The following is a 16,869-nucleotide window of genomic DNA, read 5'->3' as shown; positions in this document are numbered from 1 at the left end:
ATCTAAACAAGCACACCAAGCCTACCTTTACAATAAACAGAAATGTTTCCAGTTGCAGCACACACGAGCCACCCTCCCTTTAGAGAATGGGAGAGCGGCCTGTGTGTTCTGCAACTGGAAACATTTCTGTTTATTGTAAAGGTAGGCCCAGTCCTCCCCCTCAAATGCATAGGATGAAGTAAAAATAGTCCTTTGAACCCTGAGATGTGTTTTGAGGGCTCACCCCATTCCTGTGATTTTAATCTGCTTAAACTATTTTTATTTTTAATTGTTGTAACCCACCCTGGGACCTGCTGGTGAAGGGTGGGCAATGAATGTAAAACTACTACTAATATTTATTATGAAAAGAGACTTGCACTATGTCCACCATCACTCTCTCTTTTAGCAAATATTAATCAAAAAGAAGCTGCTCAGACAGGCGGACATATCCTCCTTCACCAGTTCCAAACAAGATGCTCTGAGCTATTTGTGGGTGTGGCCAGAGCACAAGAGTTGTCAGAACTGTTTCCAGAGCATCTCTGAGTCCAAACAGTACAAGATGTCTGAGAGATAGGAAAGCGTGTGTGGGTTTGTGATTTTGTGCTGAGGATCTGATATTGTACCCACGTAGTGGAAGTTGCCCCTGTAACGAATTGACATAGTTTTTAAAAAATTTCTTTTTTCTTTTAGCCTGGCTTTGCAAGGATTAAACCCACATCCAGCCTGATTGACTGGACATTCTAATGGAGGCGGGTCTGCTTGGAACTTAAAAGGAGGGAGGAGCCATTTTGTCCATTGGAGAGCGCAAGGGAGTGGGAGCGTGGGTGGTTGAAGGGTCAGGGTAGTGTAGGGTTTAGATGAGGAATAAGTAAGTTCCATGTTACGTGTTTGACAGCAATAACCTATTTACAGGTAGGTAGCCGTGTTGGTCTGAGCCGAAGCAAAATAAAAAAATTCCTTCAGTAGCACCTTAAAGACCAACTAAGTTTTTATTTTGGTATGAGTTTTCGTGTGCATGCACACTTCATCAGATACACTGAAACAGAATCCACCAAACCCTTATGTATATTCAGAGGGTGGGGGTGATGGGAAAGGGTGATGGGCTGATGGGAGTGGTAAACCTGTAGATGGCTGTTAACGACTGCAATAACCTATGACAGTAACGAAGCTTGTACACGCACGAATCTTTAAAGCAACCATTATGAATTTGAGTTAATAAACTTTCATCTTTTATGCGCCAAGGAGAAATCGTCTTTCTTATTTCCAGCACGGTATCGAAAACAGCATAGGTGGAGGCTCTCTAAAGTACAAAACGTCCCTCAAGAGTGGCGTCGATAGTTTGTGTCCTGGAGTAACGCGGTATAGGCTGAAGGTGGACAACCCGGTGTGTCACTAAGTTGCCTAAGCCGATAGGCAAGCTTTTAGAGTGAGGGATTTCAAGCTGGCTGAGGGAATCTCCTCACTGGGGACAAAGGGGGTTGGTCGCACAAACAGCCTTGAGTTTCATAAGATACCTGGCCACGTGTGTTGGAAGCAAACTCCACTTACTAATAAACCCAAGGCTGAAGAGGGGTTTATAAATGATTTGAAGGGAAACAGGGAGGTGAATTTTGCCTCAGGATTCCCTAGGAGTTCCTTTAGTAAGTGAGAGAGAAGACGGGTTCCCTAGGCGCTCTTCTAATAATAGAGTAAGAGGGGCAACTGTCGCACCGTTTTAGCATTAGGTAGAAGGGATCCGTCGCAGCCCCTAGTTCCAGTCACCACACCACACAGAGGCAGTTTAAGGAGGACCAGAGTTGTGATTCCTGCATTGCAGGGGGCTGGACTGGATGACCCCCAGGGTCCCTTCCAACTCTACAATTCTAAGGTCTAGAATCATTTGCTGCTGCAGAAGATCAGTAATATAGTTTGAAACATGGGTATATATATATATATATATATATATATATATATATATATATATATATACCGTATATACACACACACACACACACACACACACACAACTTCTGGCATTGCAGATGCAGATACAAGTAGAAAAAAAATCTGTTGCTCCAGCAATTCAAGATGTAACACGGACGCCAACTCACCTCACAAGAGTCATTGACTGACACCAACATATGCTACTCACTCTCTGACTTGCTAATTATTTTGTCAGCCAGCCCTAGAACTTCATCTCTGGTCACCTCTAATTCATTCAGTTTTTATTTATTTAAGACATTTCTATACCACTCGATTATTCACATTTCTAAATGGTGTCCATAGAAAATGGGATAATAAAACAACAACAACAACAACAACAATCATGAAACCAAAAACTACCTTGAAACACCCACTGGAACAATAAAGTCTTAGCCATGTACCTGATGTTCAGCAAGGAGGATGCCTGTCTAATCTCAGGTGGGAGGGAGTTCCACAGGCTTGGGGCTGCTATACTGAAAGCAGTGCTATCTTCTCAGGAAACCAAATCACCACCAGTAAAATAGAAAGCAGCAGATCATAATGCTTCCCCAATGGAGCTCAAAAACCAGTTATGCTCCAAAGCCCCCAACAAATAAGAGAGCTTTTGTATTTCACCTGAACATTGCTACAACAAGGGGGAGCCTGATGAGGTGCCACTGTAGAGAAGGCCCCGTCTTATGTTCCTGTCCTATTTGCTGTCCCCACTGACGGGGCTGCAAGCAGAGCCTTTCCCAATACCCTCCCAGAAAAACAAAAGAAAACAAAAATTGGTTCAGGAGTGGGGCTCTGCACCAAAATTTTCTGCAGCAAAGACTGACAGAAATAATTAACTCAGCTTCTCTGCAATCTCTATATCCAGTTTTAGAAATCATTTCACTCATTTGACAACTAGTGGCACAATGGCTGCCCTGGCTTTTTTCCTGCTTCTGGTTTATTGAAAAGTGTTTTATTTTTTTTAATCGTTTGTGCTAATGTCTTTAGCAATGAAACATAGGTTAACCCAAATATGTGCATCACCTTTTAAACAAGAGCCCATAAAGGTGAGATGTGGAAATGAGGTACATTGGTTTACTGTCTTTATTAACATTAAACAGTGAAACCCAGTTCAGATCTCATCTTTTTGCATGAAGTTGCTATTTGCAACTCCTTAAACAAACTGCTGCTGTTCTCTTAGTCCCAACCACCTCTCTGCCCACCTTCAACGTCAATATGATAATACAGGCCTATGCTATAGATTTGCTGTTAGGATTAATGAGTAAATGCACACAAATACTTTGAACAGCACAAGTCCCTTTACAGATACAATTTCCATCATCATTATTATTGGAGAGGTATAATTTAATCCCTCTTCAATCATTGTTCAGGTGGAGCTCTTGAACTGCTACTGTGTCGCCAGCTTTGCCTTCTGCAGACTCTGCAGGTAAGATGCATGTTTAAAATCACATAAATCAAGATGAATGCACTTTTAAGACAACTGTGCCTTCTTGCCTTGATTGCATCTTCTCACATTCAACCACAGAAGCTTCAGTTTTCAAAATGCCATTTCTTACAAATGGATGCTCCTCACCCATTTCTTTCCATCCATAAGAAGCTTAATAAATCAAACAGTACATTACAGCTTCATGCCATGTTATCACCTTCATGATGGAATTAAATTAGGAAAACAAATAATGTCATCCAATTGCAGAAGATGCTAATTACCCACTCTGCCTGTAAAATGAGGCATGAGTGATGTCTGATGAGCATCTTACCGAAAGAATCATGAACACTTGGAAATGTAACACTTAAATAATGTCTCGTGCTGCTTAGGCATAGGGAAATGAGAAAGCAGCAGGGAAGAAGCAGCATATGCTGTTTGGGGAAAGAAGTTTTTAAGGAACGTTGGAAATCTAGATCTTTTAATGGGATAAAAAAATGGATCAGTTGGGAAATTGCTTTCAAAGAGTGATCAGATTACTTTTGTAGTGGGCACGTTAAGAGATAAGCATGTCATTTTTTACTGAGCACCAGTGGCCATCTGCTTGTGCCTAGAGGAAGCTGAAGACAGGCTCAAGCATTTATCTCCAAGGAGCATGGCAGCTATGGAAGCTGCTTGGAGGTTAGGGGGAAAGTTGTGGCAGTGACCGTGTGACACAGAGCTGGTTGTTTTTAAAGCTGGCTGAAAGAAGCAGCCCAGCTTCTTCTTTTTACTTTTGGGAGTACGAGTGGAGCTGGCTCTACATTTTCCAGCCAAAGGCCACACTCTTATGGCTAATCTCCCAAGAGTGCAGAAAAGGATTCTGGAACATATGACTACTGCCCTCTGCTCATACAGCCCCTAAATGTGTTATGGTTAGGATCTCCCACTTTTTAAAAAGGATACCAAATAATTGGCAGTTCCATGTGACTGCTTTGAAGAATGGGGAAAGTGGCACTTTTGGAGAGTCTGTTTAACTCTTTCCTTCTTTGCTCTTTCCCTGAGTTAAATGGCTTTTCTCCCAAAGCTGCTATCTGCAGGACAGAGGTATACTGTAGGTGGGGAGACAAGAACAGATGTTTCATTAAGAAGGGGTTCTTCATGATGTCCATTTACCAATGCATATTTCAGATTTTGGAAAGTGTACTGTGCTGGCTGCTGGGAGCACATATGTTATCTCCTGAAAAATGACAACAGAATGGTCACTTGACCATCTTGGGGCTAATGTACTGTTGCATGCCACCCCAACCTCTGAGCAGTGCAAGAGGGACTTACCCAGGGTTTGTGTTTCCTGTGGAATGATGGCCAGTGGAGACTGTGGTGTCTTTATGATATATGGTTTATTTACACATATATGCAACCTGAGCCTATGGTGGAGGAGTTTACAGCATTAACACCCCAAGGGGGTCTTGCTTCATCCATAATCACAGCCTTGGATGTGAGCAGAAATCAGGCATGTCTCTCCCTCACAGGCTTCAGCCTACTTCTTCCAGTTCCTAGTTTACACACACACAAATCAGCTTAGGTCTTTGCCATTTCTAACTAACTACCAGGGAATTGAAGGGACCCAGGTGGCGCTGTGGGTTAAACCACAGAGTCTAGGGCTTGCTGATCAGAAGGTCGGCAGTTCGAATCCCTGCAATGGGGTGAGCTCCCGTTGCTCGGTCCCAGCTCCTGCCCACCTAGCAGTTCGAAAGCACATCAAAGTGCAAGTAGATAAATAGGGACCGCTCCGGAGGGAAGATAAATAGTGTTTCCGTGCACTGCTCTGGTTCGCCAGAAGCAGCTTTGTCATGCTGGCCACATGCGGACAAACGCTGGCTCCCTCGGCCTATAGAGTGAGATGAGCACCGCAACCCCAGAGTCGGACATGACTAGACCTGATGGTCAGGGCCCCCTTTACTTTTACCAGTGAATTGAGGGGGGACACACTACCCATTTGTTATCTGCTACAGAACCACTTCCTTTGTTGCCATAATGACCCATACCGGTATTTAGAGGTCCATTATCAAGAAGCTTGTCTGCCTATTACAACAATTTGAATCCTTGCTTAGATTTTAACACCTGCTGGATCCTGGAATTAGAAAGGTCTTGGCATACAGCCTACCCACCTCCCAAACCCATAACCCATAACCCACCTCCCAAACCCAAACCCATAACCCATTATAAAAAATGTGTCTGATGGGAAATTCTATTTCTCCCCACCCTATTTAAAACATGCTACTTCTTAAAGTGGGACATATACATTAATTTAAGGGAAATGAACAAGAAAATAGTTAAAAGAACAGAATTTAGATAGGCTTAGCAAGATTGTGCAGTTATTGTTGGTTGGGGTGCACTACGCTATGCTACTGGTTATGAATAATACTCATTAGACAGGAAAGGAGGAGATCATCCCATTTTAACACATTTAAAAATGTGGATCAATAATATACAAAGTAAAACGCAGCTTTCTTTTGAAATGTACACGTCTCCAAATTTTGTGATGCAATCAGAAAACCAGACAAAATGTGGATATTGGAGACTGGGCACATATTAATGCAGATGATAATGCAATAACAAAAAAGGGCATTATATTAAGAGACACTGATTGCAGAAATGCAGGTGTTCAAATTTAGGAAAAAGGCTAATGGAAATGTTTATGAATCTTTGTGCGGACTTTTTCTTTCAGTTTTCTTTTTAAAATGACAAAGTGATGTGGAAATGAGGCAGAGTGATCAATATATTTGTCCACCCTGATTTAAAACTAAATTCCACAATGTGGGCATTATGGCTCTAAAGTTAGAGCAGAGTTATTTCCTACTGCAGGAAAAACACACACCACCCAGTTAAGCCTTTCCCCAAAAATCAGGTAATCTGCAAAAAGTTTTAAGTAGGTACAAAGAAATTCAGTATGTTTAGAGTCACATTACATATCCCTCTGTGCATTGTTCCTGACATATTGCGGTAATATGTTGAGACAGCTGTCACAGTGTAGCAGTATTAGTATAAAACAATGTAAAAAGAATGGTACTCTAGTGCATTGTGCTTTCCCCCCTTTTTGGTTTAAATCCTTTTGCTAGAAGATACAATTCTGAGGAAGTTAGCAGCCTGCTTTTTTGCAACTTTACGGAATTAGTTCCAAAATGGATTGAAGTATTTTCATTCTGTCGGCAATGCAGCTGAAAGGCCACCTGCTGTGAAATAAAGGAGTACAGACCAGCGGTTATTATAGCAATAGCCCATAAGTTTACTGTTTATCGGTACTAAGCTTAAATCTTAGTAATTCTGAATTACTGAGTTAGCTTAGATTTATGGAGATGCAGGATCATTTAGAATAGCAGTCATTCCAGAAGGAGATATTATCCAAGCCAATTTTCTCATCGTGGTGCAATTGCAATTCCATAGTTATGGTTTTATCAGTGTTTTCCATTATAAACCTCAACTTTCAGGGCCTTATAATTTGGTCATAAAAATGCACTCCTTGTTGAAACTTAGCATATTAGGTTAGAGCTTGAGAGCTATTCATCCCCCTCCCTTTAACATGAAAAACAACCCCTCGGCTAATTTAGCCACTGCATCTATTCCACTTCTGTTTCTAAATCTGCAGCCCTATCCCTACTGATGTGGATTTAGCTCCACCAAATTCAGCAGGACTTACACTGGAGCAGATTGTGCAGTGCCTTTTAAATGGCACCCCGTTGTTGATATAGCTTCTGCCCTGCTCGCCCCGCTGCCTCCCCCACTGGCTGAGAAGTGGTCTCACGGCTTCCGGCAATAACTTGCGAGAGCTCACTGAAATCTCATGAGATCTCATGTGCTCCAAGTAAGGTAGGCTTCAAAGGTGGCAGGGCAGTGATGGCAGAGGAATGGCACCTTCCTGTTTTGCCTTAGGCAGTGAAACTGGATGTGCTGCTTCTCTTGAGGGCTATTAGAGCATGAATAACTGAGGTCCAACTATCCTAGTCTAGGAACAGCTGTAGCTATCAAACTGGCTGAGCAGAGCATATGCACTCCTGGGCATAGCCACTCCTCACCACTGAAGCCACTTGGGCCTCTAATTGACAGCTTGGAACTGAGGAGAACCCTCAAACTAGGCACCTGGTATGCCAAAGGGAAAACATGCCAGCTCACCAAACCTCCAAGAATCTCAGATTCTTTGAGTGGTTTTACAGAGATGTTATGGATGTGGGACAAGATAGAGCCATCAGGTAAATGCTGTGGGTCCAGATAGCACTCCCCCAGTGCTGTTATCTAGTGTGGCCCTGTTGATGGGATCAAAACCACTGTATTATGGTGCCCCCAACACCAAGTAAAATATCCATGCCAGAAGTCAGATTGAAATGGATGTAGATAATCCGCTTCATCAGTAGTTGGCTAACTACTAAGTCTCTCAATCAACTTGCCCCAAAAGGACTGAACACACAAGAAACAAAATAACAACAACACAGGGGACCAACAACATCTGTAAGAAGTTTGGTAAAATAAAGAAGTCTTTAGAAGCCACTTAAAGGCAATGAGAGAGGGAAATAAGCAGAGTTTGCAGGGGTAGGAAATGGGGCCACCATTGAAAATGCCCTGTTTCTGGTACCTGCCAATGCAACCAACTTTTAGTAGCAGGAAAGAGATCACTTGTCAGCATCTTCATTTATGTGCTGAATTGATGTGGGAATATTTGCTTTGGGATTTGGTTGAACCCAGGGCATAGCTCAATCAGTGCTCCCTGCCCCTGATGTCTTGCTTGACACCCCAGACTTTTCTAGAAGCAGAGAAGCAGATGCAGAATGCAAGTTGAATTTCCTAATGTGTATATGCATTTGTTATTAAAAAGCTTTTTTTGGGGGGGATTTTTGAACTACTAACTCCAGAAAAATGCTAGAAGCAATGTAGAAAACACACATTCCAAAGCACAATACAATCAAACAAATGCAAATAAATGAATTCATTGTTTAAAAAATCAGTGCAAGAAGTTCAAGCATAAAATGTATGGTTCGTTGATAACTCTCTTTTGTAAAAAAAAGCAGCATTTCATAGACATTCTCTGCCAAAATTCTCTTTGAAAGCAGTTTTCATGATAGGAAGCTTGTTTTCCCAATAAAGTAGGGAACTGTTTTGCTCTCAGAACACAGTCTTAACACAGCTGTGCACTGTGCCATTCCTCTTCCTGCCTGAAGCCATGCATCATTCGCTGGCAATATGCTATCTCTTTCCCCTTGTTTTCTTCTTATGGGCTTCTAAATAATTGCTGTCTTCCCCCAAGTCTCATTCTTCTTTTACTAAGCAAGCTTGTTAGAGAGACCATTCACACAGCCAGCCAGGCCTTGAGCCAAGAACTGGTCTTCTCCTTAGTCCATCATGCCAACCAAAACAATTCTCTTTTGCCAGTCAGTATACATTCCTGCCAGTGGGCTGGAAACATTGTTGTATTGCAGTGAAGCAAGAGGGGCAGTGTAGGTCTGCTCTTCATTAACAAAAAGTTTTATAATTCAAGGCACAACATATTGGCCTGATTCACATATGATGCTGAGCCAGTTTGTTTAAGCCATGAGTAAATCACAACTTGACCCACAGAAATCAAACAAACTATGGCTTGTTTCTCCAATGCTTCATTTGTTTACCAGCTGTTCTTGCCTAGTGCCTTTGCATTAGTAAGGAAGGGTGCTGGGTTCACACATAGTGTCAGACCATGGATTCAGATGAACAAACCATTGTTGGGCTGCTGGGCATGGTTTGCATAACTCTCAACCATGGTTTAATAAATAATGGCTGAGAATTATATGCGAACCAGTCCAATGTGGTATACAGTAAACAGGCAGGATAAGGTGGAAATGGTCCACCCAAAGTTTGCAGTCATGAGCGTGTTGAGGGGAAGGGCACTTAAGAAAAAGTTATGTCTTTGGTTCTGATGTGCAAGGGTTTGATGTTCAAGCTGATTTTTAATTCAGGAGATGAACTTTATTGATTGACAAATTTTCAAATATGGAGGAATTTGTTGGGAGTAAGTTGAAAGGCACAGTTAGGTGACTTGGAGAAATCTTTTTATTTTATTATTTGTTATTTAATGGGAGACCAAAGCAGGAATTGAAATAAGGCAGGGAGCCTATCACCATGTTGGAATATGTTGAAAACTACTAAGACTACTAAGGGTATTCTTCTCTTGCATTAACAATGCGTTCAACCATCAAATTGCACAGAAATCTCCCAGGAAATCAATGAACTAAGCCTGCTGCTGTCAGGAAGTGGCCCTGAGAATAGCCCTACTCCACCTTGATGTCTAAGGCCTTTTTTCAGACTCTGAGGGCATATCCACATCACAAACTTTTGTTTTCTATAATGGCTTTCTGCCACTTGTTTGGAGACCATGCTGAAAATTCTGTCAAAGACCCCTGTCCTCTTCACAGAGAAGGATGTTAAACAAAAGTGAGGCCTCCCTGAGTAGCCCCACTGCCCCTCTGGCCCCCAAAGTGTACAGCAGCAATGCATGCAGGAGCAATGCACGCCCGACACAAAAGACCTGCAGATTTCATGCTGTATCTGTGGGTGCCAAGGCCATGTGATGTGGGGGCTACTTGAAGCATTCCCACTCATTCCCCTACCATTGAACCTGACTCAGATACGATCAACTTCTGAGTTCATTCTGTAACTGCAGAAAATGGGTTCTGCAACTTGTCATTCTGAAAGCCAACATTTCATCATTTACAAGACTTCTGTTCTATGTCAATAAGTTGTGTCTCACTTATCTAGGGTAATACATAATGGTTCTAGCCATCATTCATCAAGCTAGGAAAAAGGTACAACTTTTTGTGGTTAATCCATAGCCGTTTGTTCTTCAATTGTTTTCAATGAAACATTGCAACAGGACATTTTCAACTTCATCAAATATGCTAATTCCTAAAAGCTTATCCCATAATAAAGATGTCAGTCTTTCTATTATTATTTTTTATTGTTATGCTCTGTTACTTGCCTTCAATCATAGATGCTCCATTTGATATGGCTACTATCCATGGATAGAAATGTCTCCATTGTTTGGCTGTTTGTTTGTTTTGTTTGTAGTCTTACACCTAGTGGTACTCTAAGTGCTAATGAGTTCTATAGGCTATCTGACGTGTGAAGAAATGCTTCCTTTTGCTTGATGTAATTCTACACAAATCAATTTTATTGGGCGATCGTGGGGCATAGCATCAATGTTTGTTAGCCAAAATGACATCAGACAATACTTTTCTTTTTTTCCCTGCAGTCACATACACTGACTTCTATTAGCTTTTTTGAGTTTTCAGTGTTTTAGCCCCTTCCAGCTAATTTTTTTTGGGGGGGAGGGGGAGGGCAGAGAGAGAAAATAAGCCCATCAAAATTATAATTGGTGCTAACCTATCATTTGCTCACTCTCCTCTCCCCACCTCATTTAGCTACTGCGGCAGCTCGTCTTTCTCCTCTGCCACTCTGCTTTAAATCCCAAATGGTGTCAATTATCCACAACTCTCACAGGGCCTGTACCATCTGAATAACAATTCATTAACCTTCACTTTCCTCTGCTGATTAGCACCCCCCACTACATCCCTAATGTGGGAGACAGCATGTCAGAAACTCAACCAAACTTTTTAATTATGCAAATAATACAATACCCGGAGATAATTATTTTGTTGGAGACCTGCGGCTCCACACTTCCTGCTCTCCCAGGTTTTTAATGTCCCATTCTCTCTCCCCCCCCCTTTGTATTATCTGAACACTGTCAAGGAGAATGAAGGATTTTCCTCTTAGTTCCAGGTAGGTGATCCCCAAGGAGACCAAGTATACATAGATAGCCCATTGGTTTAAGAATGGATATCAGTTTTTTATGAGATGGGTGAGGAGCAGCAAGTCTAGTGCTGAGATCCAAGATACTGCCTATGAGTGCAAACAACTAGCAAAGGTGGTCAAATATTCAGATGGGAAGTTTATTTTTTAATCCAGATAGGTTTCTGCCTTACATATTGGAAATACATTTTTGTCTTGCTCAGCTCTAGTAAAATACCTTAGCCAGATCTTATCCTTTAAAACGAGTCCTTCTAGATTCAATATACAGTATGTTGAACTCTTACGGACTAAATGCACGCTATTTCCTCTTATTAAACCAATTCTTTTTATTGGCGTCAGCTTGTTTTTTTTATGGGGAAATACTTGCATAGAGGTGTATTGTTTTCAGTAGTGATATTCAGAATATAATTTTGTCATAAAAATAAAAGAGCCCCCTGGATCAGAGCAAAGGCATATTGAGTCAAGCATCTTATTTCCAACAGTGACCAACCTGAGGTATGAGAAGCCCACAAACAGAAGTTCAGTACAGTAGCACTCACTTGCTAGTGACCAATGTACGGAGTAGAGAGGTAATTTTATTTTTGATTTCTTTCCTAATGCTTCCAATGTGGAATCCACTTTTTTCACAGCAATTTCATTCTGGATTGTTTTCTTACTTTTCTTTTAATTAAATTTTATTTTAAAAAGATAAAACAACTACAGTGGGTACCTCCGGTTGCGGATGGGAGCCATTCCGGAGCTCCGTTTGGATCATGAGGTTTTCGCAACCGGAGGGACTGCTTTTGTGCATGCGCGCGCGGCAAAAACCTGGAAATATACTTCCGGGTTTGCCGCTTCCATATCCCGAAGTTTACGTAACTGGAGGGATACGTAAGCGGAGGTACGACTGTACATAAAATCAGTGTGTGATCTCCGAATGCACCACAGATCCTTGTCAACGTGTATATGCTAAAATCATTGCAATTTTAACAAACATGAAATGATACACAATAACCTCCATCACTTGAACTGTTGTTCACAAATGAAAAATAAATATATATTACAGCAGCACTACTGGTCTGTAAGGTTTATACAAAGACAGGAGGAAAGAAGAACAATGTTTCCATTGAGATATCCATCACAACTCCAAGATCCCTTCCCTGGTCAATAACTGCTATCTCCGACCCCTAAGTGTACTTGTGAAGTTAGGATTATTTATCTCAGTCTGCATCACTTATGCACAATTTTAAAAGTGCTGGTTCCAATGCAGATCATTGGGAGAACTCTCTGTTCACCTCTCTCCTCTGTGAGAACTGTCCATTTAGACTTAACTCTGTGCTACTTGTTCTTTAACTAGCTACCAGTCCTTAAGGTGATGTCTCCACTTAACCCATGAGGGCTCCGTTTGTTCAGTGTGGTGTAGTGGTTAAGAGCAGTAGACTCGTAATCTGGGGAACCGGGTTCGCGTCTTCGCTCCTCCACATGCAACATGCAGCTGCTCGGTGACCTTGGGCTAGTCACACTTCTTTGAAGTCTCTCAGCCCCACTCATCTCACAGAGTGTTTGTTGTGGGGGAGGAAGGGAAAGGAGAATGTTAGCCGCTTTGAGACTCCTTCAGGTAGTGATAAAGCGGGATATCAAATCCAAACTCCTCTTCTTCTTGCTGAAGCCATGTTGATTTTTCTTCAGCAGGACTAGTCCTTCTATATGTTTGATATTTTGCCTTCAGTAATGCTTTCCATTTTACAACAGTGTCAATGAAAAAGGTGCAGGCTTGGAGGCCATGTAAACTGCAGCTCAGACACTGCCTTGGATGGCATGGTTTGTTTATTTACTCCTGTGTTTATTTTTGCACGCACAAAGTAATCACTTTTTTGGGCTGGGAATTGTGCAATGTCAGACAAAGCTATCTTACAAGCCTCAGGAATCAACATAGGTTTGATCTGCATAGGGGTAAATAGTAATGTCTGTTTTACCACATAGTTTCCTTGTTTACTTTATGGCTAGTCCGCATTTCCCTTTTATACAGGTACACTTTTAATGATTGTTAACTGCAGTTAACAGGGACCCAGGTGGCGCTGTGTTTTAAACCACTGAGCCTAGGGCTTGCTGATCAGAAGGTCGGTGGTTTGAATCCCTGTGACGGGGTGAGCTCCTGTTGCTTGGTCCCAGCTCCTGCCAACCTAGCAGTTCGAAAGCACGTCAAAATGCAAGTAGATAAATAGGAACTGCTACAGCGGGAAGGTAAAAGGCGTTTCCATGTGCTGCTCTGGTTTGCCAGAAGCGGCTTTGTCATGCTGGCCACATGACCTGGAAGCTATACGCCGGCTCCTTCGGCCAATAATGCGAGATGAGCGCGCAACCCCAGAGTCGGTCACGACTGGACCTAATGGTCAGGGGTCCCTTTACCTTTAACTGCAGTTAATAAACAACAACAACAACAACAACAACAATTTTATATGGCGCCCATCTGACTTGGTTGCCCCAGCCACTCTGGGCAGCTCCCAACAAGAAATAGTAAAAACACAATACAACATCAAGCACTAAGGACTTCCCTGCCTTCAGATGTCTTTTAGTCACATAGCTGTTTGACATCTGCTGGGAGGATGTTCAATAGAGCGGGCACCACTAGTAAGAAGGCGCTCTGCCTTGTTGCCTAGTTCACTGTGAGGGAACTGCCAGAAGGCCCACAAAGCTGTGTCCGGGCTGGACAATGTGAGAGGAGACACTGTCACGGTCCGGTCGGCGGGCGTCAGGACCAGAGGCAAGATGGTGGTGTAGAAGCAGGAACAGGTGCAGGGCTGAGGGTCCAGCAGCAGGCAGTCGCAGGGTCAAGGAGCAAGGCAGAGGCGAAGGTCTGGGAGTCAAGGAGCAAGGCGTCAGCAAGGCCAAGGTCCAAGGAGCAAGGATCAAGACGTCGGCAAGGCAAGGGTCCACGGAGCAAGGACCAAGACGCCAGCAAGGCAAGGGTCCACGGAGCAGGAATCAAGGCGTCGGCAAGGCAAGGGTCCACGGAGCAGGAATCAAGGCATTGGCAAGGCAAGGGTCCACGGAGCAAGAATCAAGACGTCGGCAAGGCAAGGGTCCATGGAGCAAGAATCAAGACGTCGGCAAGGCAAGGGTCCACGGAGCAAGGATCAAGAGGCCAGATGCAACCAGGCAGGGATAGCGTTGCTGTGGCAAAGAGCTGAAGGGAAAAGCTGGGCTTTTATCCCTCCCAGCTCCTGCCACCAGGTGCAGTGAGATATCAAGTGGCCCCACCTGGGTGACTACTCCTTGCCTCTCCAGCACAAGCTGAGGACTTCACCTGTGTGGCCGCGCCTTGCTTCTCCAGCACAAGCTGAGGCATGCCCCAGTTCTGCAAAGCACTACAGGCCCCAGAGCCTGACTCCTGCCCATACTCCTGACAGTACTCCCCCCCATAGGGAAACGGGGTTCCACCCCCGGTCATGGCCCAGGCTTATCTGGGAACTTCTGATGGAAGGCCCGAACCTTGGCGGGTGCGTGCACGAAGTCAGCTGGTTCCCAAGATCGCTTCTCCGGCCCGTAGCCCACCCAGTCAATTAGGTATTGGAGCTTCCCACGGAGCCATCTCGAGTCGAGAACCTGGGCGAAACTGGAACTCCTCGTGGCTGTCCACCTGGACCGGGATGGCGGTGGGGTAGTGCGACCTGGAAAATGGTCCGTGTGGCAAGGTTTCAGCAGGGATACATGGAACACGGGGTGAATCTTCAGGGAGGGGGGAAGCTCTAGCTTGTAGGTGATCGGGTTTATCTGCTGCGGGATGGGGAATGCTCCCCTAGTCAAGGGACGTCCGGTGCGGTGACGTTCCAGGGACAACCGAATCTTATCCCCAACCTGGAACGCAGGCCCTTGCCACTGCCATCGATCCGCTTGCGCCTTATAGTCCGCTTTGGCCCTCTCTAGGTGCTGTACCAGGTCGGCTTGTGTCTCCTGGATGTGGGAGACCCGATCATTGGCGGAAGGCACGAGAGAAGCCGCGGGGGTGCAGGGATGATTGCGTGGGTGGTACTCTCAGAGAGGCCCAAGATCAGGAGCCGACAAGTTCAGGGGCCGACGTCTGGTGCAGTGACGTGCCAGGGACACCCGAACCTTATCCCCAACCTGGAACGCAGGCCCTTACCACCACCGTCGATACGCTTGCGCCTTATAGTCCGTTTTGGCCCTCTCTAGGTGCTGTGTCAGATCAGTTTGTGTCTCCGGGATGTGGGAGACCTGATCATTGGCGGAAGGCATGAGGGATGCCGCTGGTGTGCAGGGATGGTTGCGTAAGTCCATAGAAGGGGTTGACCACAGCCTGTGGGGGGGGTAGTGGCTGGAGGAGCCCCACGTTCCCCCTGAATTTATCTGGCACTGGGACAGGGAGAGTCCTTTCGGCTGGGGCCGCAGCAGGGGCTGCTCGGACTGCTCACAGCTCCCCCTGGAGCGTAGCTACCTGCATGCAGAGGTGCTGCAGCACTGTGGCGAGGTCCATAGGCTGGGCTCTGTCCATCTCGCACCCTGGCCGGGACGTAGGTAGGCCACAGCAAACTGTCACGGTCCGGTCGGCGGGCGTCAGGACCAGAGGCAAGATGGTGGTGTAGAAGCAGGAACAGGTGCAGGGCTGAGGGTCCAGCAGCAGGCAGTCGCAGGGTCAAGGAGCAAGGAAGGTCTGGGAGTCAAGGAGCAAGGCGTTGGCAAGGCCAAGGTCCAAGGAGCAAGGAGCAAGGCGTCGGCAAGGCAAGGGTCCAAGGAGCAAGGATCAAGGCGTCGGCAAGGCAAGGGTCCACGGAGCAAGGATCAAGACGTCGGCAAGGCAAGGGTCCATGGAGCAAGGATCAAGGTGTCGGCAAGGCAAGGGTCCACGGAGCAGGAATCAAGGCATCGGCAAGGCAAGGGTCCACGGAGCAGGAATCAAGGCATCGGCAAGGCAAGGGTCCACGGAGCAAGAATCAAGACGTCGGCAAGGCAAGGGTCCATGGAGCAAGAATCAAGATGTCGGCAAGGCAAGGGTCCACGGAGCAAGGATCAAGACGTCAGCAAGGCAAGGGTCCACGGAGCAAGGATCAAGAGGCCAGATGCAACCAGGCAGGGATAGCGTTGCTGTGGCAAAGAGCTGAAGGGAAAAGCTGGGCTTTTATCCCTCCCAGCTCCTGCCACCAGGTGCAGTGAGATATCAAGTGGCCCCACCTGGGTGACTACTCCTTGCCTCTCCAGCAAAAGCTGAGGACTTCACCTGTGTGGCCACGCCTTGCTTCTCCAGCACAAGCTGAGGCATGCCCCAGTCCTGCAAAGCACTACAAGCCCCAGAGCCTGACTCCTGCCCATACTCCTGACAGACACTCCTTCAGGTGTGCAGAGCCAAAGCCATTTAGGGCTTTAAAGGTCAGTGCCAAGACTTTGACTTGTGCTTGAAATGTACTGGAAGCCAATGTAGTTCTTGTAGGACTGGTGTTATATGGTCCCGGCAATCACCAGTCTAGCTGCTGCATTCTGGATTAGTTGTTGTTTCTGAATCACCCTCAAAGATAGTCCCACAGACAGTGCATTGCAGTAGTCCAAGTGGGAGATAACCAGAGATGTACCACCCTGGTGAGACAATGCACAGGCAGGTAGGGTCTCAGCTGGCATACTGGTAGACAGTTGCCCTGGACACAGAATTAACCTGTGACTCCATGGGCAGTTGTGAGTCCAAAATGACCCCCAGGCTGTGCACCGCC

Source organism: Zootoca vivipara, chromosome 3 (assembly GCF_965207765.1).
Source record: "Zootoca vivipara chromosome 3, rZooViv2.hap1.1, whole genome shotgun sequence".
Taxonomy (NCBI): domain Eukaryota; kingdom Metazoa; phylum Chordata; class Lepidosauria; order Squamata; family Lacertidae; genus Zootoca; species Zootoca vivipara.
This window is presented reverse-complemented; position numbering follows the sequence as displayed.